A 12560-nucleotide genomic window follows, 5' to 3' on the forward strand; every position below is an offset into this window, starting at 1 on the left:
CTTCCTCCCCTTCACCCATATCTGGCATTTCTCCCCATGCTATCCCTCCCCAACTCCCCACCCCCCCGCTGTCCCCCCTACTCCCCCACAACAGACCCCCGTGTATAGTGCTCCCCTCACTGTGTCCATGTGTTCTCCTTGTTCAACACCCGCCTATGAGTGAGAACATGTGGTGTTTGATTTTGTGTTCTTGTGTCAGTTTGCTGAGAATGATGGTTTCCAGGTTCATCCATGTCCCTACAAAGGACGCGAACTCCTCGTTTTTAATGGCTGCATAATATTCCATGGTGTATATGTGCCACATTTTTCCTGTCCAGTCTATCATCGATGGGCATTTGGGTTGGTTCCAGGTCTTCGCTATTGTAAACTGTGCTGCTATGAACATTCGTGTGCATGTGTCCTTATAGTAGAACAATTTATAATCCTTTGGATATATGCCCAGTAATGGGATTGCTGGGTCAAATGGAATTTCTATTTCTAGGTCCTTGAGGAATCGCCACACTGTTTTCCACAATGGTTGAACTAATTTACACTCCCACCAACAGTGTAAAAGTGTTCCTATTTCCCCACATCCTCTCCAGCATCTGTTGTCTCCATATTTTTTAATGAGAATGTCTGTTTTAAACTTCCTCTTATATTTTGCTTTTTTACGTTTCTAGAGACAGCTTGATCTTTTAATTTTTATTTTAGAAATTTTTGATGAATTTCAGGAAAAGTCATTAGGATTTAAAATGGTTTATTTTGACATTTTATGTTATAGTATTCCTGTCAGAATTATTGGCGAAAAGGACTGATAAAGCATTGGCTTATTGTCTTGTCTTTCTATAATGATGTCTTTTATAAAGTTGATTACTATTTGATTTTTAGAAGTGGAATTTAAAATTGCGCTGGTTCACATATCTTTTAAACTTCTGTTGATCTTTTAATTTTTCACTACACAAATAGTATTATTTGCTTGGTTACTTAATGCTGGGTAAATTTGAATGCAGTTCATCTCATCTAAAACATTAAATTCCTGTACAGATCTGGAAATAATTAACCTTAAAATAATTATTATATAGGCATGGTCAATTGTATGGATAAAGTAAACATGGGCTTATTTTTCAACTTTTAGAATGGGAGAAGGACATTCTTTAAATTCAGAGAAATAAGATAAAATAAGCAAGTGTTTCTAGATTAACGGAGGAACTCATGACTCACTTCAGAAGGTGGTCCAAGCTACAGAAGATATATTTTGATAACATTTAGCTAGAATTCATGAATAAAAGAGCAGGTACAATAAAGTAAGATGTTAGGCATAAATTCTAATCTTTGACAGTAACATTGAAGAGGGAAAAATGTAATAAACTATGTTTTTTAGTGTTGTGATAGAAATCAGTTGTTTGGTTGATGACCAGTAGTATAGCTTAGATGTTTTCCATGGTAACCAAAGATAGACCTTTGTCAAAATATCTCACCGGTTTACTCAATTTATTCCTTTTCTGATCAGCATACTCTTCTATGAAAAAACAAAACTATATTTTTAATAAGAAAAATAATATTAAATTCATTTAAAATAATATAGTTACCTAATATTTTGGGACTTCTTATACTAACTCATCATCTACAAATTAAAAGAATGTAACTTTTTGCCATCAGAAGTCAAGTTGAATAATAAAAATAGATATTGAAACTCATATTTTTCCATTACATTATTGACATCTACATAGTTGGAGTCAACTCTGTAACTATAAATAATTTTTTTCAAATAACCACATTATACTTTTTTTCACTCCCATCGATTAGCCTTTTAAAAATTCTAATTGCTAGATACTCTGCTGGGACACTTGAAACAGATCATAACACACAATTATACAATAGTATGACAAATTGCATGATCAAGTAAAATGCAGAAGAAATGCAGACAAAGTGAGGTTGATAGGTACTTACAAAGGCTTCTCCAGAGACGCCATACCTAAAGTGGTCTTTGAAGGTTGATAAGAAGAAAATAATTCCAGGTCAAGTTGAGGGAAGACGGAAGAGGGGAGTTGCCCTACAGAATGAACATCGTGTGGGTGGGCTTAGAAATGAGAAAGGGCCATGTCTGCCTCCTTATGAAGCTCCTGGTTTTTCAGTATGACTGGAACGTAAGGTTTAATTGTGGAGTAGAACAGGCAGCAGGTCAAGGGCCAGAATGGTAAGGGCTACAGAATGGTAAGGGTAACTGGATAGATAATTTGGTCTTTTCATGTGTTTTAAAATGGTTTGAACTTTTATCCAAAGGACTGGGCTACCTCTCTAGATAGTCACTTACTGTATGAATTTAAGGAAGGGACAAACTTATTATAATGAAGTAAGCAAAGAACTATAAGAAATTGGGCTGGGTGTGGTGGCTCACACCTGTAATCCCTCGAGAAGTTTCACTTTGTGAGGCTGAGGCAGGTGGATCACTTGAGGTCAGGAGTTCAAGACAAGCCTAGCTAACATAGTGAAACCCCATCTCTACTAAAAGTGCAAAAGTTAGGTGGATGTGGTGGCACGTACCTGTAATCCCAGCTACTTGGTAGACTGAAGCATGAGAATCGCTTGAACCGGGGAAGCAGAGATTGCAGATTACGGGGAGGCAGAGATTGCAGATTCCAGTGAGCCGAGATTCCGCCACTGCACTCCAGCCTGGGTGATGGAGTGAGACTCTGTCTCAAAAAAAAAGAAGAAAGAAATATAAGAAGAGTTATGGTTTATTTAAAATATGTGATGCTAAATTACTGTAGTTAAATGACATTTTCTTATAAAATACATGCAATATAGTATACTGATGTAAAAGCATGAACCATGAAGTCTATCAGATCCGGATTTCAATCCTGATTCTACTACTTATAGTTCCATAACTTTGTATAAGTTAGATAATTTTCAGTGCCCAATGTCCTCAGCCATAAAATGGGAATAATAAAATTATTTGTCTTCATAAGTGTGTTATAAAGATTAAATGAGATTATGCTGAACAGTTTAGTGTAGTAAATACTATTATGGCTGCTTATTATTTTGATATCAGTGATCTTTACAATTTTTGGTCCCTAATCCCCATTTCAGTTTGTGAATATAGAGTTATTTTAATATATGTTAGGAGACAGCATGATTTAAATAGTAAATTTATATGAAATCATATTCTTTTTTTTTTTTTAGGTTCTATTATTATTATTTTTATTGCATTTTAGGTTTTGGGGTACATGTGAAAAACATGCAAGGTTGTTGCATAGGTGCATATGTGGCAGTATGATTTGCTGCCTTCCTCCCCTTCACCTATATCTGGCATTTCTCCCCATGCTATCCCTCCCCAACTCCCCACGCCCCGCTGCCCCCCCACGCCCCCCAACAGACCCCCGTGTATAGTGCTCCCCTCCCTGTGTCCATGTGTTCTCCTTGTTCAACACCCGCCTATGAGTGAGAACATGTGGTGTTTGATTTTGTGTTCTTGTGTCAGTTTGCTGAGAATGATGGTTTCCAGGTTCATCCATGTCCCGACAAAGGACATGAACTCCTCGTTTTTAATGGCTGCATAATATTCCACGGTGTATATGGCCACATTTTTCCTGTCCAGTCTATCATCGATGGGCATTTGGGTTGGTTCCAGGTCTTCGCTATTGTAAACTGTGCTGCAATGAACATTCGTGTGCGTGTGTCCTTATAGTAGAACGATTTATAATCCTTTGGATATATGCCCAGTAATGGGATTGCTGGGTCAAATGGAATTTCTATTTCTAAGTCCTTGAGGAATCGCCACACTGTTTTCCACAGTGGTTGAACTAATTTACACTCCCGCCAACAGTGTAAAAGTGTTCCTGTTTCTCCACATCCTCTCCAGCATCTGTTTTCTCCAGATTTTTTAATGATTGCCGTTCTAACTGGCGTGAGATGGTATCTCAATGTAGTTTTGATTTGCATTTCTCTAATGACCAGTGATGATGAGCATTTTTTCATATGTTTGTTGGCCTCGTGTATGTCTTCTTTTGTAAAGTATCTGTTCATATCCTTCGCCCATTTTTGAATGGGCTTGTTTGTTTTTTTCTTGTAAATCTTTTTTAGCTCGTTGTAAATTCTGGATATCAGCCCTTTGTCAGACGGGTAGGCTGCAAAAATTTTTTCCCATTCTGTTGGTTGCCGATTCACTCTATTGACTGTTTCTTTTGCCGTGCAGAAGCTGTGGAGTTTGATTAGGTCCCATTTGTCTATTTTGGCTTTAGTTGCCAATGCTTTTGGTGTTTTGGTCATAAAGTCCTTGCCTACGCCTATGTCCTGAATGGTTTTGCCTAGGTTTCCTTCTAGGGTTTTTATGGTGTTAGGTCTTATGTTTAAGTCTTTAATCCATCTGGAGTCAATTTTAGTGTAAGGTGTCAGGAAGGGGTCGAGTTTCTGCTTTCTGCATATGGCTAGCCAGTTTTCCCAACACCACTTATTGAACAGGGAATCCTTTCCCCATTGCTTGTTTTTTTCAGGTTTGTCAAAGATCGGGTGGTTGTAGATATGTTGTGTCGCCTCCGACGCCTCTGTTCTGTTCCATTGATCTATATCTCTGTTTTGGTACCAGTACCATGCTGTTTTGATTACTGTAGCCTTGTAGTATAGTTTGATGTCCGGTAGTGTGATGCCTCCCGCTTTGTTCTTTTTGCTTAGAATTGACTTGGCTATGCGGGCTCTCTTTTGGTTCCATATGAAGTTTAAGGTGGTTTTTTCCAGTTCTGTGAAGAAGGTCATTGGTAGTTTGATGGGGATAGCGTTGAATCTGTAAATTACTTTGGGCAGTATGGCCATTTTCACGATATTGATTCTTCCTAACCATGAACATGGAATGTTTCTCCATCTGTTTGTGCCTTCTCTTATTTTGTTGAGCAGTGATTTGTAGTTCTCCTTGAAGAGGTCCTTTACGTTCCTTGTTAGTTGTATTCCTAGGTATTTTATTCTCTTTGTAGCAATTGTGAATGGCAGTTCGTTCTTGATTTGGCTCTCTTTAAGTCTGTTATTGGTGTATAGGAATGCTTGTGATTTTTGCACATTGATTTTGTATCCTGAGACTTTGCTGAAGTTGCTTATCAGTTTCAGGAGATTTTCGGCTGAGATGATGGGGTCTTCTAGATATACAATCATGTCGTCTGCAAATAGAGACAATTTGACTTCCTTCTTTCCTAATTGAATACCCTTTATTTCTTTTTCTTGTCTGATTGCTCTGGCTAGAACTTCCAGTACTATATTGAATAGGAGTGGTGAGAGAGGGCATCCTTGTCTAGTGCCAGATTTCAAAGGGAATGCTTCCAGTTTTTGCCCATTCAGTATGATATTGGCTGTCAGTTTGTCATAAATAGCTTTTATTATTTTGAGATACGTTCCGTCGATACCTAGTTTATTGAGAGTTTTTAGCATAAAGGGCTGTTGAATTTTGTCAAAGGCCTTCTATGCATCAATTGAGATAATCATGTGGTTTTTGTTTTTGGTTCTGTTTATGTGGTGAATTACATTTATAGACTTGCGTATATTGAACCAGCCTTGCATCCCTGGGATGAATCCTACTTGATCATGGTGGATAAGCTTTTTGATGTGCTGTTGTAATCGGCTTGCCAGTATTTTATTGAAGATTTTTGCATCTATGTTCATCATGGATATCGGCCTGTAGTTTTCTTTTCTTGTTGAGTCTCTGCTGGGTTTTGGTATCAGGATGATGTTGGTCTCATAAAATGATTTGGGAAGGATTCCCTCTTTTTGGATTATTTGGAATAGTTTCAGTAGGAATGGTACCAGTTCCTCTTTGTATGTCTGGTAGAATTCGGCTGTGAAACCATCTGGGCCTGGGCTTTTTTTGGGTGGTAGGCTCTTAATTGCTGCCTCGACTTCAGACCTTGTTATTGGTCTATTCAGGGTTTCGACTTCTTCCTGGTTTAGGCATGGGAGGAGGCTACTGTCCAGGAATTTATCCATTTCTTACAGGTTTTCTAATTTATGTGCATAGAGTTGTTTGTAATAATCTCTGATGATGGTTTGAATTTCTGTGTCATCTGTGGTGATATCCCCTTTATCATTTTTTATTGCATCTATTTGGTTATTTTCTCTTTTCTTTTTTATTAGTCTGGCTAGTGGTCTGTCTATTTTGTAGATCTTTTCAAAAAACCAGCTCCTGGATTTATTGATTTTTTGTAGGGTTTTTCGTGTCTCTATCTCCTTCAATTCTGCTTTGATCTTAGTTATTTCTTGTCTTCTGCTAGGTTTTGAGTTTTTTTGATCTTGCTCCTCTAGCTCTTTCAATTTTGATGATAGGGTGTCAATTTTAGTTCTCTCCTTTCTTCTCATGTGGGCACTTATTGCTATATACTTTCCTCTAGAGACTGCTTTAAATGTGTCCCAGAGATTCTGGTATGTGATGTCTTCATTCTCGTTGGTTTCGAAGAACATCTTTATTTCTGCCTTCATTTCAGTGTTTATCCAGTCAACATTCAGGAGAAAGTTGTTCAATTTCCATGAGGCTGTGCGGTTCTGGGTTGGCTTCTGAATTCTGAGTTCTAACTTGATTGCACTGTGGTCTGAGAGACTGTTTGTTATGGTTTCCGTTCTTTTGCATTTGCTGAGGAGTGATTTACTTCCAATTATGTGGTCAATTTTAGAGTAGGTGTGATGTGGTGCTGAGAAGAATGTATATTCTTTGGATTTGGGGTGGAGAGTTCTGTAAATGTCTATTAGGTTTGCTTCTTCCAGGTCTGAGTTCAAGTCCTGGATATCCTTGTTAATTTTCTGTCTTGTTGATCTGTCTAATATTGACAATGGTGTGTTGAAGTCTCCCACTATTATTGTGTGGGAGTCTAAGTCTCTTTGCAAGTCTTTAAGAACTTGCCTTATGTATCTGGGTGCTCCTGTATTAGGTGCATATATATTTAGGATCGTTAGCTCTTCTTGTTGCATTGATCCTTTTACCATTATGTAGTGTCCTTCTTTGTCTCTTTTGATCTTTGTTGCTTTAAAGTCTATTTTACCAGAGATGAGAATTGCAACTCCTGCTTTTTTTTTGCTCTCCATTTGCTTGGTAAATCTTCCTCCATCCCTTTATTTTGAGCCTTTGTGTATCCTTGCATGTGAGGTGGGTTTCCTGGATACAGCACACTGATGGGTTTTGGCTTTTTATCCAATTTGCCAGTCTGTGTCTTTTGATTGGGGCATTTAGTCCATTTACATTTAGGGTTAATATTGTTATGTGTGAGTTTGATCCTGTCATTTTGATGTTAGCTGGCTGTTTTACCCATTGGTTGATGCAGATTCTTCATTGTGTTGCTGCTCTTTACCATTTCGTGCGTTTTTGGAGTGGCTGGTGCTGGTTGTTTTTTTCTATGTGTAGTGTCTCCTTCAGGAGCTCTTGTAAAGCTGGTCTGGTGGTGATGAAATCTGTGAGTACTTGCTTGTTCACAAAGGATTTTATTTTTCCTTCACTTATGAAGCTTAGTTTGGCTGGATATGAAATTCTGGGTTGAAAGTTCTTTTCTTTAAGGATGTTGAATATCGGCCCCCACTCTCTTCTGGCCTGTAGGGTTTCTGCTGAGAGATCTGCAGTGAGTCTGATGGGCTTCCCTTTGTGGGTAACCCGACCTTTCTCTCTGGCTGCCCTTAGTATTTTCTCCTTCATTTCAACCCTGGTGAATCTGATGATTATGTGCCTTGGGGTTGCTCTTCTAGAGGAATATCTTTGTGGTGTTCTCTGTATTTCCTGGACTTGAATATTGGCCTGCCTTGCTATGTTGGGGAAGTTTTCCTGGATAATATCCTGAAGAGTATTTTCCAGCTTGGATGCATTCTCTTCGTCACATTCAGGTACACCTATCAAATGTAGATTAGGTCTTTTCCCGTAGTCCCATATTTCTTGTTGACTCTGTTCATTCCTTTTTACCTTGTTTTCTCTAATCTTGCCTTCTCGTTTTATTTCATTGAGTTGATCTTCAACCTCTGATATCCTTTCTTCTGCTTGGTCAATTCGGCTGTTGAAACTTGTGCATGCTTCGCGAAGTTCTCGTGTTGTGTTTTTCAGCTCCATCAATTCACTCATATTCCTCTCTAAGTTGTCCATTCTCATTAGCATTTCATCAAGTCTTTTTTCAAGGTTCTTAGTTTCTTTGCATTGGGTTAGAACATGTTCTTTTAGTTCACGGAAGTTTCTTATTATCCACTTTCTGAAAGCTGATTCTGTCATTTCATCACACTCATTCTCCGTCCAGTCTTGTTCCCGTGCTGGTGAGGAGTTATGCTCCCCTGTAGGAGGAGAGGTGTTCTGGTTTTGGGTGTTTTCATCCTTTTTGCGCTGGTTTCTTCCCATCTTTGTGGATTTATCCACCTATCGACTTTTTAGTTGCTGTCTTTTTGATTTTGGTAATTTTAAGTCTGCAGCAGCTGAACTCATAAACCCCCTTTTCTTCCCCCCAGGTGTTCTGGCCCAGGGAGTTAGGGCTTTATGATTTTCAATTGTGTTGCTACCGTTTTCCCTGCCCACCAGGTGGCAGTCTAGTCACACTCAGCCTGTAGAGGCTTTGCTGAACTGCTGTGGGCTCCGCCCAGCTTCCTTGTGAACTTCCCTGCAGTCCTGTTTATATGGGTGTAGTTAGAACTGCTTCCACTATGCTGGCCCGCCCCTGTAGTGAAGGAGTCTCTGTAGTGGCGGGTTGTCTTGGTTATGGCAAATTGCCCCGGGAACTGCAGGGTGTTTCCCGATGGAGGACGCCCCTCCCACACAGTGCTGCACCGTCCCGGGTTCAGGCGTGTTTCCAGTGGCACCCTCTTTGCCTGGGAATCTCTTGGCTTGACTCCTTGCCTCAGCTCCCTTTGCTGGCCCAGAGGGGACACAGTCTCGTTCACTCTGCTCAAGGAGACGCTGCTCCCTGCCCCTGGTTCAGGCCGAGCGGCTGCTCCGGTCCAACCAGCGGCGCTGGGAACCCGTGGAGCTTCTCCGCCTGTGAATCTCCTGGTCTGTGGGCAGTTAAAATCCGCTGCCCTGTGTGCCGCTGCGTCAGCCGAAGCAGCGGCTCTGAGATTTGTGGCACGCCCTTGCCCAGGAGTCTCCTGGCTTGACTCCCTGCTTTAGCTCCCCTTGCTGGCTCAGAGCTGAAATCATATTCTTATATAAATGATTTTATCTGCTATTTTGAACTACCTGAATAATAACCTTCTGCCTTAAATGTGAATCATAAACTTTTTCTTGAGCTTTAAAAAAATTTATTTTACTTCAGTTAAATCATTTGATGACAACCTTGAAAGTATTACCATCTAAAAACCTACTTTTTCCATCCCATGAAGTTCTATATGTGATTAACCATATTAAGTTTAATGTGTTTGTCTTGTTTTGTGTTATGAATTTTTCATGATTTTTTCAACAAGTAGCTTTCTCCTATTTTAGATGCTATAACATGATCAGTATAATGAAAAATATAATAAATATTAAAGTACTTGAAATGCTTTCCACTCTGTTTCTATATATGATATTTACTTTATATGGGTTTGTTCTTTTATTGAAAAACAAAGTACATTTTTGTTTTTTAACCCATGACTCACCCCTTTTTAAGTCTTTGTCTACAATTAAAGAGATGAAATGCTCAGTGTCAGTCCTTTTGTAAAGTTTCACTAGTCATCCTTTGCTTAAATGAAGATCATCCTTTGGTAGGTTCCTCAAGAAAAGGCACATTTCTATATCCCCAGAGTTCTGGAATGTTCCAAACTGGTTTTCTCTGACTTTGATACTTGAAGGACAGCTTGAGTGGATATACCTTTGGGTCATTAGTTTATTTAAGTTTCTTGAGAATGCTGTTTCCACTGTTACTTTGATTTTGTATACTATTTTAAAGAAATATGATACCTATTTAATTTTCTTTCCTTAGTAGGTTAATTTTCTCTTTTTGCCTGGAGGCCTTGAGGATTTTTTTCTTTTTAGATTTTGACTATCTATCTATCTATCTATCTATATATATATATATATTTTTTTTTTTTTTAATTATACTTTAAGTTCTGGGATACATGTGCAGATCGTGCAGGATTGCTGCTTAGGTATACACATGCCATGGTGGTTGCTGCATCCATCCCCCCGTCATCGACATTAGGTATTTCTCTTAATATTATCCCTCCCCATTCCCTCTACCCGCTGCGGTCTCTCCCCTAGCCCCCATACCCCCAGCAGGCCCCGGTGTGTGATGTTCCCCTCCCTGTGTCCATGTGTTCTCATTGTTCAACACCCACTTATAAATGAGAACATGCAGCAATTGTTTTTCTTTTGTTGTGCCAGTTTGCTGAGAATGATGGTTTCCAGCTTCATCCATGTCCCTGCAAAGGACATGAACTCATCGTTTTTTATAGCTGCATAGTATTCCATGGTGTATATATGCCACATTTTCTTTATCCAGTCTATCATTGATGGGCATTTGGGTTGGTTTCAAGTGTTTTCCATTGTAAACAGTGCCACAATGAACATACATGTACATGTGTCTTTATAATAGAACAATTTATAATCCTCCGGGTATATACTCAGTGACCCGGTGAGGCGGAGGGTTGGGGCAAGCCCCAAGGATTTTTTTTCTTTATTGCTAAAGTGTAATACTTTTGCAACTTAGAGTTGATTGTCCTGGGTTGTTTTGCTTTAGTACCCAGTGGACCTTTTCTATTTGTAGATTCAGGTCTTTTATTTCTGTAAAGTTTTTTTGGATTGTAGTGTTAAATATTAGGGTTTTTTTTTTTTTCATTGTTTCAGTTTTTATCCTCAGGTTCACTGATTATATGTATGTTTGTCTTTCTTTGCTTGTTTTCCATTTCAGCCCCTTTTTCTCTGATCCTTTTTCTCTGACTTCTTAATTTTCATTCTCGACTTTTTTCAATGCCCTTTATTAATTTTAACTAGAATCTATTTTGTTTTCTCCTTTGAGTAGCTTATAACATAGCCTTTACTTTTTAAGTGCCTTTTTTGGGGGGGGTTCCGTTTCTTTCCTCAGCTTGGTCAGCTCTTGTTTCATTTCTTGTTGTTGGTTTTTGTTTGTTTGTGTTTCTGATTCAAGGTAGTTTCTCATATCCCTAATTGCTTGATTGACAATATTTAATTCATGTTATGTTATAGCTTTCTTCAGGATTGTGGTTGGTTTTAGGGTGGAGACTTTTCACCAACAGTAATGTTTTTATTGGCATTTTCTGACTTTTGTAGTTGCTTTGTTTACAGATGTGGTCTGCTTTTTTCTAGTCCTATTTGTTACTTAGAAATGGTTCCTACTTGGAGAGTGTTTTTTCCTGTCACTTCTAGCCTCTGCAATGCTATTTGTTTTATAAATGGTGGTGTTTTCAGTGAAGGAAGAGTTGGCATGTCTTGTTTTTCTTTCATTTCTATAGTCTTTAAATTCTCTTTCTTCCTTTATTCCTTCTCTCAACTGGCTTGTCTGTGAGGAGTCCCCTTACATTTACATGTGCACACATACACACATCTTGCTTCTCCAAGGCAGCCATTTCTGGTTCCTCCCATTTTCAAACTTCCCATAGCCAGGGCTATGGACTACCAAGTCCTGTATAATAGTTTGGCATTATTGTACTTTTGTTTTCTGGGAGTAATTTTGGCTGTACTTCCAGTTCCTCTGTTACCCTCTACTTTTTCTTGTGTAGCCTTTTAATTAGACTCCTTTTATTTGCATCATCCTTATAAGCTTATAGCAGATGGAAGGCTATAGGAAATCTGTTGGAATTTTTTCTTTTTATCTCTACTTAGAGGTAAATTTGAAAGTTGCAGTGTTTTTTGTTTCCTTGTAATGCTGAAGATCTAAGATCTGTGTGGCTTTGTTTCCCTTGTTGATTTTTATATTTTGGGGAGTTGAAGGAAGTAGAGGGAGAGAAAAGATTCATAATCAGCTGCCTGCTGTTCTTCTTAATCCTTAAGTCACCTGAGAATATGTTTGCAAATTATGAAAGATTTACTTCAAACAAATACTTACGTTTTATATCAAATAGCATTTGGAGCCTCCAGTTTACTTTGAGAACAAACATATTTGAAAATTATAAAACAGAAAATTCTTAAATTTATTGACACTTTTATATTTTTTTTATTGCATTTTAGGTTTTGGGGTACATGTGAAGAACATGAAAGATTGTTGCATAGGTACATAAATGGCATGTTCTCACTTATAAGTGGGTGCTGAACAGTGAGAACTCATGGACACAGGGAGGGGAGCATCACACACTGGGGTCTGTGTGGGGGGACTAGGGGAGGGACAGCGGGGGGTGGGGAGTTAGGGAGGGATAACATGGGGAGAAATGCCAGATATAGGTGATGGGGAGGAAGGCAGCAAACCACATTGCCATGTGTGTACCTATGCAACAATCCTGCATGTTCTTCACATGTACCCCAAAACCTAAAATGCAATAAAAAAAAAAATTGTAGCACTGTTTACAATAGCAAACACTTGGAACCAACCCAAATGCCCATTCAAGGTCATGAAGATTTACCCCCATGGCTTCTCAAAGTTTTATAGTTTTAGTTCTTATATTAGATTTTTGGTCTATTTTGAGTTAATTTTTGTATTTGGTGTGAGGTATAAGAT

The 12560-nt window shown here is 38.7% G+C and overlaps 1 protein-coding gene across 4 annotated transcripts in view; it reads left to right on the forward strand.

Annotated features, from left to right (window-relative positions):
• Nucleotides 1-12560, forward strand: part of AGPS (alkylglycerone phosphate synthase) — a 219447-nt gene that overhangs the window by 131291 nt on the left and 75596 nt on the right. The window lies entirely within an intron of this gene.

This window comes from Aotus nancymaae, unplaced genomic scaffold (genome assembly GCF_030222135.1).
Source record: "Aotus nancymaae isolate 86718 unplaced genomic scaffold, 86718_ANA_hifiasm-v0.15.2.pri h1tg000008l, whole genome shotgun sequence".
Lineage (NCBI taxonomy): Eukaryota > Metazoa > Chordata > Mammalia > Primates > Aotidae > Aotus > Aotus nancymaae.